Source organism: Elephas maximus, chromosome 16 (genome assembly GCF_024166365.1).
Source record: "Elephas maximus indicus isolate mEleMax1 chromosome 16, mEleMax1 primary haplotype, whole genome shotgun sequence".
NCBI classification, from domain to species: domain Eukaryota; kingdom Metazoa; phylum Chordata; class Mammalia; order Proboscidea; family Elephantidae; genus Elephas; species Elephas maximus.
In genome coordinates, this window is record NC_064834.1 from 52,107,722 (window position 1) to 52,122,651 (window position 14,930).

The following is a 14,930-nucleotide window of genomic DNA, read 5'->3' on the forward strand; positions in this document are numbered from 1 at the left end:
CTCCGTAAGCTCCAATTGGAATTAAACGTTTACACGCTGTCAAGAGTCTGGTTTTAGTAGCTTTTGAAAACAATTTTCAAATTTAACATTAAATCTTGATTATTCATGAGTTGGAATCGACTCAATGGCAGAGTTTTTTTTTTATTTGGATTCTTATAATGAAACTGTCAGGGTTTTGCATAAGGTGACCTTCCTCTTCATGCCAACCAAAGAAATTTGACCAACTGCAGCCTTTGAGATGTTTCTCTTAATATTTCGTTATCAACCTTTTATCTAAGGACCTCAAAATCACTTAACAAATAGAGAACCTGCCTGAAATGACTGTCTAAAAGAGTCTGTCAACAGAAATTCCTATGCTTAAAAGGACAGAGTAATGACGTTCACTTGCAATACACAGTTTGAGTAGGTAAATTACTACCAAAATAATGGGAGGGGGAGCATTCTCCAGTTTCTTCCTGCTGGGATTCTTCTATGGAAAATTATCCTTAAGTAACTTAAAAAAAGAACAACTTTTTTTTTAATTTGTTTTTCTTAATTCTAAAAAAGAATGGAAATACATGATAGAGCCATGCAGATGATGGTTGTTAATAGTGGCCAGAGATGAGCCAATGTGATTTTTCATTTCTAATCCACTTACTCATCTGGAGTGAAAACCAAAAATCAAACCAGTTGCCATCAAGTTGATTCTGATTCATGGTGACCCCGCGTGTGCAGAGTAGAACTATACTCCATAGTGTTTTCAAGGCTGTGACCTTTCAGAAGCAAGGAGATCATCAGGCCTGTCTTCCAAGGCACCTCTGGGTGGATTCGAACCACCAGTGTTTCCACTAATAGTTAAGTGAACTGTTTGCGCCGTCCAGGAAGCATCTGGAGTAAACAAGCCTACAGCACATATTTCCTTAACTGTTGGCCTCCAGATGATGTCTCCTAACGATACCGGGTCTTGCCCAATCCTGTCCATTTCTCACTCTATCTTTGTTTATCTCAACCATCAAAGAAGAAAGATGTACTGGGACACAGAGGAGCAGTGACACTGCTCTCATTCTTCAGCAGAGACCACTACCTCTACTTCTTTCCAAAGTCCTGAAGTAGGGATATGTAGGGTCAGTTTCTCTTTTGCAGTAGAACAAGAATTTATTTGAAATCTTCAGGTTTTAAAGCAGTTTTTGAAAAATGCCATCCCTTGGTTCTTTACATTTCTGTTTTTAGAGCTACTTTTCCACAGCTCTTGAAATTGCGACTGATAATGATTATTGGAACCCCTGATGAGGGAGGTACTCAGTTATTGTAGGGAACGCTTTGAATCCCTATCTTCACCAAGCATTATCTAGAGGTAAAATAATTGTTTTCCACATATATGTGATACTATTTTTCAAATGTATATTGTAAACAAGAAAATATGAACTCACTTAAAAAGGATTGAATTCATGGTAGTTTTCCGTCATATTAAATTTTTGGCATATTGAGTTTTTCCTGCTCACAGATATAAAAAGAACAATTACAGTCAAGTGAGGATCCACTAAGCTTGGCTGCATTAGAAAGGGGTCCTCGTCCTCACAGAGGCTGGGAATCCCTGAAGTTAAACAAAAAGTAAGCCCTTTGGAACCTGGCAAGCAATATGCCAATATAGAAGATTCACATACTGCTTAACCGCCCTGGTCCATATGTGTGGTCCATACAAAAAGCCTGGGCTTCCTGAAGTAATTCTGGGGAGGAGTAGGTTAGCAGCTGCTGTGTAGGAAGTTTTTCAGAAGGCTTTAGACATGACCAGGGAAGTTTAATTCCGTGTTTAGCCATTGATTTCCTCATCAAGCCCTGGGTGTTTACTTTCAGAGTCTCTATTTCTCCTGCAAGGATTTATTACAGCGAAATCTGTAAGAGCTGGAACTCGATGGGTCTGCCTTGTTTTTCCAGGTCTCCCAAGTTTTCCGCCTTTGACAGAGTACAGTCTAACCAATTTTCTATCGCTCTCTATTAGTGGAAAATATTCGAGTTTTCCTTCTCTGGCAGGTTTCTGCCTTACCCAGATTTCAGCTTTTTCAGTTTTCCTGTATTATTGTTGTTCACAAAGGCTATGAGGTTCTGGGAAGAGACTCTTCATTACAGCTTTTCTTATGATACCAGCTCATGTAAGCGGTAAGGATGGTGCTCCCAGGTCCCTCTTCATTTGTGTGTGTGTGTGTGTGTAGTAATATGACACAAAGAAGGATCTTCTTTCTGTGATATTATATGTTGATAAATGGGGTATAAAAAGGACCAGAAGAAAAGGCGCTTTAATCCGTGGAAAGAGGTGATTTTTTTTCCCTTTTCTCAGCTAGGCCAATTGGTTTAATGCTTCTCTGTATTGGGTAATGCTATTCCCTCTTGGGGCTATTAATAAAATCCTTTTCCCTGGACTCCCTTGACTCTTTTCTATCTCCATCAGAAAGGCAGAGGAAAATTCATAGGGCTTAGACAGTGAGGTCAATACAATTTTTCTTAGGATAAGCCTTTCTTTTTCGGAAAGCAGATTTTTTTATTATTATTATCAGGTAGAAGACCAGGCTAGGTTAACAGCTGGGGAAACTCTGAGCTTGGTTCACATAAATAACTTTCCCCATTGCTTCCGTTTGAAATATGCCTACACCCTGAGGGCCTCTCAAAAGAAACTACCGTCTACTTTGGACAGACTCTCCAGTCTCATTACAAGCCAAACTTTTATGGCTTGTTTTTCTCAATCTTTATTGTAGACCCCTGTTATTGATCATATCATTTCTCTGTATGCCTCTTAGGTCAGGGCTTCCTCCGGGCCAAGAGGAATTCAGACCTTAAGGGGATCATTTAAATTCACCATTATCTGACCAGTCCAAATTCACTTTTTTTTAATAGGCAGTTTTCCCAACTTCAGCACCCTCCTGTAGCAGCATATATGAGTCTATGTCCCACTAACACTCTCCAAGTGGGCCAATAGTTTAGTCTTTCTATGCAACTTCATAGATGAAATTCTTATATTCTCCAGGCCAAGATTAAACCTTCCTGCATAAGGAGACATTCCCCCCCTCCCCCATTCAAAACTGCAATTCCGTTTTCCTACCATAGAGCTCAGTCCTTTTCCCTTGCTCAGGCTCTTCAGGTTCATTGTAAAGAAGACTTTGAAGTCTTCAGCCACCACCAATATCCAGGATAATAAATAAAACCAATAGATTGGCCAGATTACCCTGTCTGGCATTTTTCACGTTAGTCCAAGGTGTCTGGTAGAACCCAGACTGCATAGATGATTGTTTCCAGAGCATTCTGTTTGTTTTTAAATTTTTATAATGTGGACAATTTCACTGACAAAGTGAGAGAGATGACTGTATATAACCAATCCCCATTGTTCACCTTCAGCAGTTATCAACCCCTGGCCAATCTTGTTTCATCTATACTTTCTGTAGCATTTAACTGCATGTATTTCTCTTAGCCTAATTCCTCCAAATAATACCAAAGCTCAAATAAGGAGGAAAAGCATCGGAAAGGGAGTCTCCTATCCTGTGTCTGAGAGATGTAGAGTCACTAATGAAAACGAGTCCTTGGGAACATCATACGGATGTGACTGCCCTTGAGGGAAGTAATCAAGTATACAAATTATTTTTTAAAAAATTCATCCAAATACATGTTTGAGTTTATTTCCATTTGAGCTGTGGCTGGCTAGTAAAGCCAACAGAAATTGATGGCTGGGCCAGATTGAGGACAAACAATTTTTACCATCCATATGGATTTCGTTCCATTAAGTACTGAAAACAGTACTAAAGTGCTGAAGTCTGCCAATTGTACTCCTTGAACTGTCCATCTAGTTATTTTATAGGATAATTCTTTACAGTTACTATGTACACCTATCTTCTTGACCCTGAAATAAACTAGTATACCATCCATCAAGGCAACTGAAAACATGAATATCTTCTAAAGCCTATACTACAGAGAAGAAGGTAAAAAGATTAGAAAGCAAGACAAAATCCACTGCCTCCATAGTGATCCTGGAAGAGGTTCAGGCAATCCCAGGCTTTCTGGGAATAGTGGCTTGAGCTGTTCCTTAGCAGCTTTCACTTAGAGACCAAGGAAAGGAGGGTGAGTACAGCTATTCCCAGTTAGAGAGTCCTCATTGAAATGCTAAGTGCTGAAGTGCTTTTTTTGTAGCTCAGCATTTCTCAGCAGTGCTTGCTACAATACACAAAGAAGGAAGGAAATGAGGCCAAGGAAAGACAAAAATATCCTGGGATACAGATGAATTATCAGTGTCAGGAGGAAAGATTTTCCCTTGAAAATCAGTGATTTGCTTGGGAAGGAATCTCCTTGAGTTTGTTTTGCAGAGATCCATGGTACCCAGTTGCCACTTAAAAAAAAAAAAAACCCCAAACCAAACTCGTTGTTGAGTTGATTCTGACTCATAGCGACCCTAGGACAAAGTAGAACTGCCCTATTGGTTTCCAAGCCTATAAATCCCTGTGGACACAGTCTGCCACATCTTTCTCCTGCAGAGCAGCTAGTGGGTTCAAACCGCCAACCTTTTGGTTAGCAGCCAAGTGCTTAAACCACTGCACCAGCAGGACTCCTAGTTGCCCCTTAGACCTATTATATGGTCTTTGCCAATAATTGTTCAACAAGGGCTGGATTTGAGATAGTGTGGGATTTTAGTATACATTTTAATATAAGGGCTATTACTAAAACTGACACACTTGTTTATTTTGGCCAGCTGTTTTACCAGATTTTTTTTCTTCATATTTTAGGGCACTGAATTGCAGCATAGAAAATTCATATTTACAAAAAACATTTTAAAAATTCTTTACAGGGCTCGTTTTGAGGAAAGGGATAGAATTTAAATCGGTGTAATACATATGGGGATATGACCATAGGTACACAGTAATTTTTCCTTTTATACCCATCTTGAAAATGCATTCGTTGGGCTTCAATCGCCATCACAACCATTTCTCTGCTTTTTTCTTTTATTTTCAATGCCCTAGTCCTCCAATGAGTCTACATTTGCTGCTTTTGTTTGATAACTTTTCACGTCTGTAATCTGATAGAGCTCTCCCCTGATATTGCCTTTGTTCTCTCTTGACAAATGATTTAGTAGGAGAAATGTGTCTTTGAATTTCTGAAGACTTCCTTTTCTTCAAGACTTCTGCTATCTTCTGCCTTCTACTTCCTAATCTCTTCTCCTAGCTAAATAGAAAAGAGCCAGATTTCAACTATTTAGAACAGACAAGATTAGTCACACTGTTCATCCTTGGGAAAAAAAAATGCATTTTAAACTTAACTCTCTCTAATTGCGGAATGAGTTGTTCCTAGTTTAAATACCCTCTGGTATTGTCAGAGAAGAGGGGTGAAGACATTTTTTGGACCCTTAAATAAACTAGTAGAGCATCACAGGCTGTTAGTATATGTAATTGTGTGTGGATATGTGTACACATGGATGTGTTTTCTTGTGCATGTGTGTTTTGTGGGTCAGCTGTTGTGAAGAAGTAAGAGTGGCAAGGAGTCTCACTCACAAAGAGCTGTCTTTGGGCTCTTCCCTACACAGGCATCTTACAACTTTTGTGGGGTGAAAAGACACTGTTAGAAGCTCATTTTAAGAGGAAGTTGCTTCATTGGGGTACCTTCTAGCTACAGCCCCAGGAAGCTCCCCTACTCTAGACCCTCTCCTTAACCTTTTTGCCTCCTTTTTCCTGGAGCCCCCCTGTGTCAAAACTCCAGATGGAGAGGAGAGGACATACAGTCTACATTCATTCACTATTACTTCTCTCCCCTGGCCATCACCCCAGATTATAGGAACCAGACTACATCTCCCGGAGTAGGCAGCTAGAGCCTCAGGACCCAGAGAAGTTTCATGGACAATGAAAAATTGGGTTAAAGGTTAGGGAGAAGCTGAACATGATACTCAAAGGCTGTAGGGAAAGTGAAGAGAAGGAGAACAAAGGAGGAGATCAGGGGGCATTAAGAGGAAAATCTTGGGCATGGAGTGGAAAACATCAAATTCTGGGGATGTGTATGCCAAACCGTTGCTTCTTTTTGATAATTTATTGTTTTTGTTGTTGTTGGAAATATACACAGCGGGACGTACACCAATTCAACAATTCCCACATGTTAAATTCAGTGACACTAATCACATTCTTCAAGATGTACAACAATGTTCACCCTCCTTTTTCAAATTGTTCCTCCCTTATTAAGGTAAGCTCACTGCTCCCTAAGTCTCCTTCTGACCTTTTGAGTTGCTGTTGTCAATTTGACCTCATATAGACAAGTTCTTTAAAAGAGCACAATGCTCAAAGGAGGTATTCCTTACTAATTAAGCTAAACTATTTTTTTTTTATCATTAGGTTTAAATAAGACTTTAGGGGATATTTTTGGTTTAAAGCTTAAGCCAAACTTTTGCTTTTTTAAAATATGTGTGCAGGAGGGAGAAGGGGAATCCTCACCTAAGCCTATCAGTGCACACCTGGCAAACTAGCGAGGCTAGCCAGAAGAAGCTTAGTGCATGAAACTGAGCTGCTTCCTGGGAAAGATCTCTCCTACTGAGGGGAGAGGGAGTCCAGCACACAAACTTGACCTAGTAACAAGGTTCTAGTCATGCAATGGGAGAAGTAAGTTTGAGTATAGTATGGTGCTTGGCACTCCTGCTCCAGTGCCCATCTGTGCCTTAGGTTGTCCCTAGAATTGAATCAAGCTGTATTCTCACCATGGCTTGTAAACTGAACCATATAATGCAATTTGGTATAGGCCACCTCCTGGGCTCTGCTAGTGTAAAGAGCCATGGCTGTTGAGTCAATTCCATAAAGACTGTATAGGACAGAGTAGAACTGCTCCATAGAGCTTCCAAGGCTGAAACTTGGCAGAAGCAGACTGTCACGTCTTTCTCCTGTCTAGTGGCTGGTGAGTTTGAACCACTGACCTTTAGGTTAGCAGCCAAGCACTTAACCACTTCACCACTAGGGCTCCTTTAGTTTGGAGAACCACCTCAAAATAGGTAGAAAGGGTTGAAACTAATTGGAGAGTAGCTTAAACCCCTAGTTCACTATTAGACATAACTGACAGAGAATAAAAAACTAAGGAACCCATTACTATAGAGTTGATCGTGACTCGTAGCAACCCTATAGGACAGAGTAGAACTGCCCCATGGGGTTTCCAAGGAGCAGCTGGTGGATTTGAACTGCTGACCTTCTGGTTAGCAGCCGTAGCTCTTAACCACTGCACCACCAGGGCTCTGACAGAGAATGGGACCATGTAATTTTCTGTGAACTTCCTAAGGTAAAAGAATGATGTAAACATCTTGAAATGGTATCAGGTGAAGAAGATTCGAAAATTAGTGTGTATGGATCTATGGATAATAAATGTTAGGTTAAAAAAAAAACATAAATAAGCAAACAAAAAAAGAAAGGTGGAGACTTTCTGCTATGGATTATGTCCCCCTAAAATATGTGTTGAAATCCTAACCCCTATACCTGTGGAAGTAATCCCATTTGGGAATAGTGTTTTCTTTGTTATGTTAATGAGACCATATCAGTGTAGGGGTGTGTCTTAAACCTGCTCACTTTTGAGATATAAAAAGAGCAGATTAGGCACAGAGAAGTAAGCACAAACCAAAGGGAAGACATTTGCTGCGTGGAAATTCCCAAAGAGTCGAGGAATGCTGGGTCTATAGAAACTGAAAGAGATCTTCCCGCAGAGATGACAGAGAGCCTTCCCCTAGAGCCAGTGCCCTGAATTTGGACTCCTAGCCTCCTAAACTGTGAAAAAATAAATTTCTACACTTTAAAACCACCCACTTGTGATATTTTTGTCATAGCAGCACTAAGAAACTTCCAAAGAGCTAAAAGAGAAGCTGTGGCACTTGTATTTGGTTGATCCAAAGGCCCTACCCTCCTGTCCCAACTCCCTAAGAAAATTTTTTACTGGCAACCAGGCTGAGTATGGAATAGGCAATTCGGCAGCCAGTACAGCCCATGAGAGAAACTGCATAATGCTGAAGGCTATATGGTTCAGTTTACAGATAAAAGAATTTTGAATTATAGCTAGATCATGGCACCAAACTGTTGCAAAGTTAGTTGGTCCCTAGACCATAGAAACAATGGGAAAATGACATAAAGTATATAGGGCTCTGCTTTAGAGCTTACCCACAGCCTCAAAACTCCTAATGCATCTGTATCTGTGGATAGCTGTTTAACACATCGAAAAGATATTTAGTCATGAAGAGAATAGCAAAGACACACACTAAAAGGAAAAAAAAAAAAACCTGAAAGTTGCATATAAGTGTTGATATTAGAAGGAGTGTGGCAGAAGGTATGAATGAAGACAAGGACAAAAGTACTCAGTTCGGCTAACCATCCTAGATGGGAGCAAGTGACAGCAGGAGCTATTTACAGGGAAACATTATTGTGAGAGCTCAGAATGCAAGACAGAGACACACAGAGAGAAATACACCTCTGGTCACTATCTAAAATTCTTATTGCTTGTAAATTAACTTGGTAAAAGGATAAAGTGGCATAGAAGCTTGTAGGAAGAAGTATTCACCACAGGGTGAGTTAAAGATTCACTTCAGAATTGGTGACAAGAGTGTGGAGGTGGTCTAAGAATTTAAGTTAATAGCAATGGCATTAAAGACTTTTGTGAGTGGAGGTAGTTAGCATGCTTCCTAGAGGACAGGTGGCCTCTGGACAAAGACTCAGAATCCTTGAAGACACGATCTATTCCCTAAAATATTTTATTCCTATGGGGAAGGCATGAGCAAATAATCTGAGAACCTGGACTATATGAAGAAGAATGAGGCATCAGGATTGAAGGAAGACTCATTAACAACCTACGATACCCAGATGACACAACCTCTCCTGCTGAAAGTGAAGAGGACTTGAAGAATTTACCGATGAAGATCAAAGACTACAGCCTTCAGTATGAATTACACCTGAACATAAAGAAAACAAAAGTCCTCACAACTGGACCAATAAGCAACATCATGATAAACAGAGAAAAGATTGAAGTAGTAAAGGATTTCACTTTACTTGGGTTCACGATCAACACCCATGGACGCAGCAGTCAAGAAATCAAACAATGCATTGCATTGGGCAAACTTGCTGCAAAAGATATCTTTAAAGTGTTAAAAAGCAAAGATGTCGCTTTAGGACTAAGGTGAGCCTAACCAAAGCCATGGTGTTTTCGATTGCCTCAAATGCGTGTGAAAGCTGGACAGTGAATAAAGAAGACCAAAGAAGAATTGATGCCTTTGAATTATGGTGTTGGCAAAGAATATTGAATATACCATGGATTGCCAGAAGAACAAACAGAAGTACAGCCAGAACGCTCATTAGAAGAGAGGATGACAAGACTTCGTCTTACATACTTTGGACATGTTATCAGGAGTGATCAGTCCCTGGAGAAGGACATCATGCTTGGTAGAGTAGAGGGTCAGCGAAAAAGAGGAAGACTGTCAATGAGATGGATTGACACAGTGGCTGCAACAATAGGCTCAAGCATAACAACAACCACGAGGATGGCGTAGGACCAGGCAGTGTTTTGGTCTGTTGTACATAGGGTTGTTATGAGCTGGAACCGACTTGACAACAACATGGGGAAGGTGGCATAAACATCAACTATAATTGTCAGGAAAACTACTCTATGATACCAAGAAAAGATCCAGGGAAGGAGAGACACAATTGTAATATTTAATAAATTATAAATATGTAAAATTGTAATATTTAGTGCCATGAGAAACCCAGCTCCTCAGGGTAGTGACCAGTGAGCAGCTCTGACAGTTACCAAAACCACAAGGTGCTTACTCCCTCCAGACATAAAAGACAAGGCCCTCTGGAGTCAAATTCCAGAATTAAGAAGCAGAATGTCTACCAACTTGTTGAGGTTTAAGCATCCATTTTCCAGAAGATTGAAGCAATAATTTGAATCTCCCAGGCCCTCAAATTATTACTTGGTATCATGGATTGAATTGTGCCCCCCAAAATGTCTGTCATCTTGGCTAGGTCATGATTCCCAGTATCATATGATCGTCTAACCATTTTGTCCTCTGATGTGATTTCCCTATGTATTGTGAGTCCTATCACTATGATGTTAATGAAATGGATTATTGGTGGTTATGTTAATGAGATCTACAAGACTAGATGGTGTTTTAAGTCAATCTCTTTTGAGATATAGAAGAAAGAAGTGAGCAAAGAGACATGGGGACTTCATACCATTAAGAATGCAGCACCAGGAGAAGTGAGTGTCCTTTGGATCCAGGGTCCCTGTGCCAGAGAAGCTCCTAGTCCAGGGGAAGATTAATGAGAAGGACCTTCTCCAGAGCCAACAGAGACAGAAAGCCATCCCCTGGAGTTGATACCCTGAATTTGGACTTCTAGCATACTACATTGTGAGAGAATAAACTTCTGTTTGTTAAAGCCATCCACTTGTGGCATTTCTGTTAGAGCAGCAGTAGATGACTAAGACACTTGGGTATTAGGTGCTTGTAGGCACCTACCTGTTCTCCATCTGGACTAGCGTTTCTCAAAGTGGAATCCGAGGATCATCTGCAATACGGTTATTTCAAGAACTTATTAAGCATGCAGATTCCTACCCTTCCTCTTGGGGCCCCCATCAGTACTACTGAGGGAGTCTCCAGAGTTGGGGGACCAAGAATCTTCATGTTTAATGAACTACCCAGAGGATTCTCATGCACTCTACAGTTTGAATCCTACTGCCCTAGACTGATAGATCACCTCTAAAAAACACTCTAAAGCAAGACAGACATGAGGAGATAGGAGCAGGGTAGGGAGAGAATCCAGCCCTGTTCAGGCCAGGCACTATGACAACCTGACAGTTAAACGAAGCTGGTTTGGTGTAGTCGTTGCCCACACACTGCCATAGGCATCATATGTCTCACAGTAAGGCCAGGGACAGATCTGTGGGAGAGGCTCTCACTAAAGGCACCCTCTTCTGGGGGACAGGGCTAGAGCTTTATTCAGGGTCTAGTTAAGGAATTATCCTGCTCATCTGGCTAGACCTTAGTCCCCATTTGTTTGTTTTTGAGCCAGTGGAAACTTCCAGTTCCCAAAGTGATACAGAAAGTTAAAGGATCTCACCCAGAATCAGAATAAACCTTAGCACTCATTCTTTAGAGAACTGTTACAGGAGTGGAAGAAGTCCAGCATGGATGAATCAATATGGCCAGTGTGCTAAGGTACACTGCTCCTGGGTGGGGAAAGGCACTTTAGCATGAGGAGGTCAGGATCCCTGAAGGCTAAGCCCAAGAAGGGTGTCAACAGGTCACCAAAGAAACTCTTTTTAACACTTTTTTTGTTTTGTTTTGCAACAATGTCACTCTTTGAAAGGGCTTCAGGCTGAGTCCAACACTTGGGTTCAGTGTGCCTGGATGGGCGAACTGGTAGAAGTGCAGGCCCAAAAAGTCTGTCTAAATGGGTTACTATGGAGTCTTCCCAGGAGAGAATTCACTCCAAAGGAAGAGAATTTAGAAGATCCAGCAATGAAGCTTCTCACTTGAATTTGTTAGCTAGTTCCTCGGTTTCAGTTCAATGAGGGGGTTGGAGGGTTACTAGGAGGAGATGCTATAAGCGAAAACTGAAAGAACTATTTTACTCAAACTCTGTAAGATCCTTGTATACAAATGGCACAATTTTGATATCCAAATGGAAAAGTAAAACTCTCAAAAGGGTAAAAAGACATTTGCACCTACTTTTTTAATGCATAGAACCCAATGTGAGTAGCAGCAGTCTCCAGAAAATGTACCCAGGGGTTATGGTGGTACCCAGATAAAGCAGAGACTATGCCTGGCAGATCTGGGTGCCTGGTGGGCATGGAAGCAGAAGGGAGGGCTGGAGCAGTGGGAGAATAAAAAAGCAGTAGAGACAATGTGATAGCTACCTAGGCTAGTTTATGAGTATGCAAAACCTCCAAGAAATGCTTATCGAGAACTTTTCAGGGATCTGGAGTCCTGGATTAGCAGGTTGGAATAAGAGCAAGGAAAACAGGGGTTTCAGGAAAATGTAGCAATTAAGGAGTATATGCTGTACAATCAGATTGCCTAGGTTCAAATCCCGACTTTACTGTTTAACTAGCTGTGACACAAGATAACCACTCTCTGTTTAGTTTCTGTATCTGTAAAATGGAGAGCATAATTGTTTCTACCTTATATAACTGTTTTGATAATTACATGAACTAAAAACATGCAAAGCACCTAGTATTTGGTATACACAGAATAAATATTCAATAAATAGCACAGTACTTACTCCGTGGGTTTGTTATGAAAATTTTAACTCAATAAGTGCTATTTATTATTATGTAATAGAACTAAATTTTATACAGTATCAGTATATACATATAAACTAGAATACTTACAAAAAGAGAAGAAACCATTATAAAATTTTTATTTAGCAGTGTAAAAACAAAACTAACTGCAACTATTTACGTAAATTGCTCACCATTTACACCTAATTACTATGAAGGACAATAACAATTATACATAGCGTTTAAATGTGTCAGATTGACTATGCTAAAAGGTTTGATTTTAACACTAGCCGCTGTGTGCATATGCTCAGTGCTCATCGTCTGTTGCTCTTGTATACAATCATTTGCTAATGAGGCATGGTCTTCTGCTCACAGTGTTAAAAAAAAATTAGTGGGAGGACTTCTGTCAATATCGCGCCTTAGATAACCTGCACGTAATGACGCCCTGCCAAGAAAGACCCAAGAAACTAAGTAAAAATGACGCACAAAAAAATGACCTTGGATCCCAGAGCATCAAAAAGAGAGTTGAAGAACAATACAGGGGAGGTCAGAACAACTGGACTAAACCAAAAGCAAAGAAGTTTCCTGAATAAACTGAATGCTTCAAAGGCCAGTGTAGCAGGGGCAGGGGTTTGGAGACCATGATTTCAGGGCACATCTAAGTCAATTGGCATAATAAAATCTATTAAGAAAACATTCTGCATCCCACTTTGAAGAGTGGCGTCTTGGGTCTTAAACACTAGCAAGTGGCCATCTAAAATGCATCAATTGGTCTCAACCCACCTGGATCAAAGGAGAATGAAGAACACCAAGGACACAAGGTAATTACGAGCCCAAGAGACAGAATGGGCCACACGAACCAGGGACTACATCAGCCTGAGACCAGAAGAACTAGATGGTGCCTGCCCACAACCAGTGACTGCCCTGACAGGAACACAACAGAGAACCCCTGAGGGAGCAGGAGAGCAGTAGGATGCAGACCCCAAATTCTCATAAAAAGACCAGACTTAATGGTCTGACTGTGACTGGAAGGACCCCGGTGGTCATGGCCCCCAGACCTTCTGTTGCCCCAGGACAGGAACCATTCCCAAAGCCAACTCTTCAGACATGAATTAGACTGGACAATGGGTTGGAAAAGGATGCTGGTGAGGAGTGAGCTTTTTGGATCAGGTGAACACTTGAGACTATGTTGGCACCTCCTTCCTGGAGGGTAGATGAGAGGGTAGAGGGGGTTAGAAGCTGGCGAAATTGACACAAAAAGAGAGTGGAGGGAGAGAGCGGGCTGTTCTCATTAGGGGGAGAGTAATTGGGAGTATGTAGCAAGGTGTATATAAGTTTTTATGTGAGAGACTGACTTGATTTGTAAACTTTCACTTAAAGCACAATAAAAATTATTAAAAAAAAAAAAAAGAGAGAGAGTTGAAGAAACGTACTGAGCACTGATTGGACAGAGAGGCAGAAGGAGGCCAGTGGAAAAACAGACTGTGGGTCAACCACACCTTACCTGCTGGTGGGGAGCAGAGAGGTCATTTTGGGACAGCATTGAACAACAACCCAGAGTGAGGAACCCAGGAAAGCAACTACAAAGAGAGCACAGCTGGTGGCAGAGATCTGTGCAAACAACCCTGGAAAGAAATGATGAGGTGGACAGGATGTGGTCAGGGATGGGGCACACCTGGGGGGAAGCGAGGCAGTGGTGTAGCTCTGAAACCAGGGAACCATGGGGAAGTGCCTCTAGAGCAAATGAAACAGACTGTGTCATCTGAATTTAGAGGGGGAGGAAGTGTATACAGGGAGTGTACAATTGTGGGGGAGCAAAGGGGAGGAACGGAGGGGGAGATGAAAGTTCTAGACCCTCTGGTGAGTGCAAGAAGGGAGGAAGCTAGGTATTAGTGCAGGGACTGCTTGTCAGTGGAGGCACCTGGCCATGTATACAGGAGCCACCCAGTGAAAAGTCAACCCACAGAGTAACAACTAAAGCTTCTCCTCCTCTCCCAGAAATGGCCCCACCGAAGCTAAAGCGGTCACCCTGACTGCCATGTGCATTATCATGTGCCCTGAGGCACAGGCGGAGCCAAGGTGCGCAATTCAGGCCCCACCTACCACTCCCTCCCAGAGATGCAGGCTGCAGCACTTGCTCTTACAAGTCTGGTCCCACCTACCACCCCTCCCTGAGAGGTAGGAGGCCCTACCTGATGCAGCTAAGCCCACCCACAGCTCCTACCTCACCTTGAGGAGCAGGTGGCCCATACTGAAGGGCACAAGCCTGGCCACACCCGCTAACCCCTCTCTGAGACACAGATGGCTCACAGTTGTACATCAGAGCTGGGCCCTGCCCACTACACACTCCGGAGGTGCTGGCTGCTGCACTTACCCAAGCAAGCCTGGCCACACCCTCGACCCCATCCCTGAGATGCAGGCCCTGACCACCTGGCAACCAGTGGTGAGCACACACAGCACCCAACCCAGCGACCAGCAGGGATGTTCCCTGCACCCACACCCCAGTGACTAGCCAGCAAGACCCATTACCTCACCAACAACACCAGCCACATCCTGACAGGCACCATCTGCACCTCTGCCAAATGAGCAGGAGATCCTACTGCCGTTATCCTCCATATCTGCAGCATTACACATCCCACACCCAAACAATTCCTATAGGTCATCTGCACTTGCACTGAAACTCCTTGATAACC

At 42.0% G+C, this 14,930-nt stretch overlaps 1 long non-coding RNA gene across 1 annotated transcript in view; it reads right to left on the reverse strand.

Moving 5' to 3' along the window:
• Positions 1-13,828, reverse strand: part of LOC126059347 (uncharacterized) — a 50,878-nt gene extending 37,050 nt beyond the window's left edge. The window contains exon 1 of the long non-coding RNA XR_007513426.1: positions 13,742-13,828. This is a non-coding gene — a long non-coding RNA (uncharacterized LOC126059347). The remainder of the gene's footprint in view (positions 1-13,741) is intronic.
• Between the last annotated feature and the right edge of the window lie 1,102 nt (positions 13,829-14,930).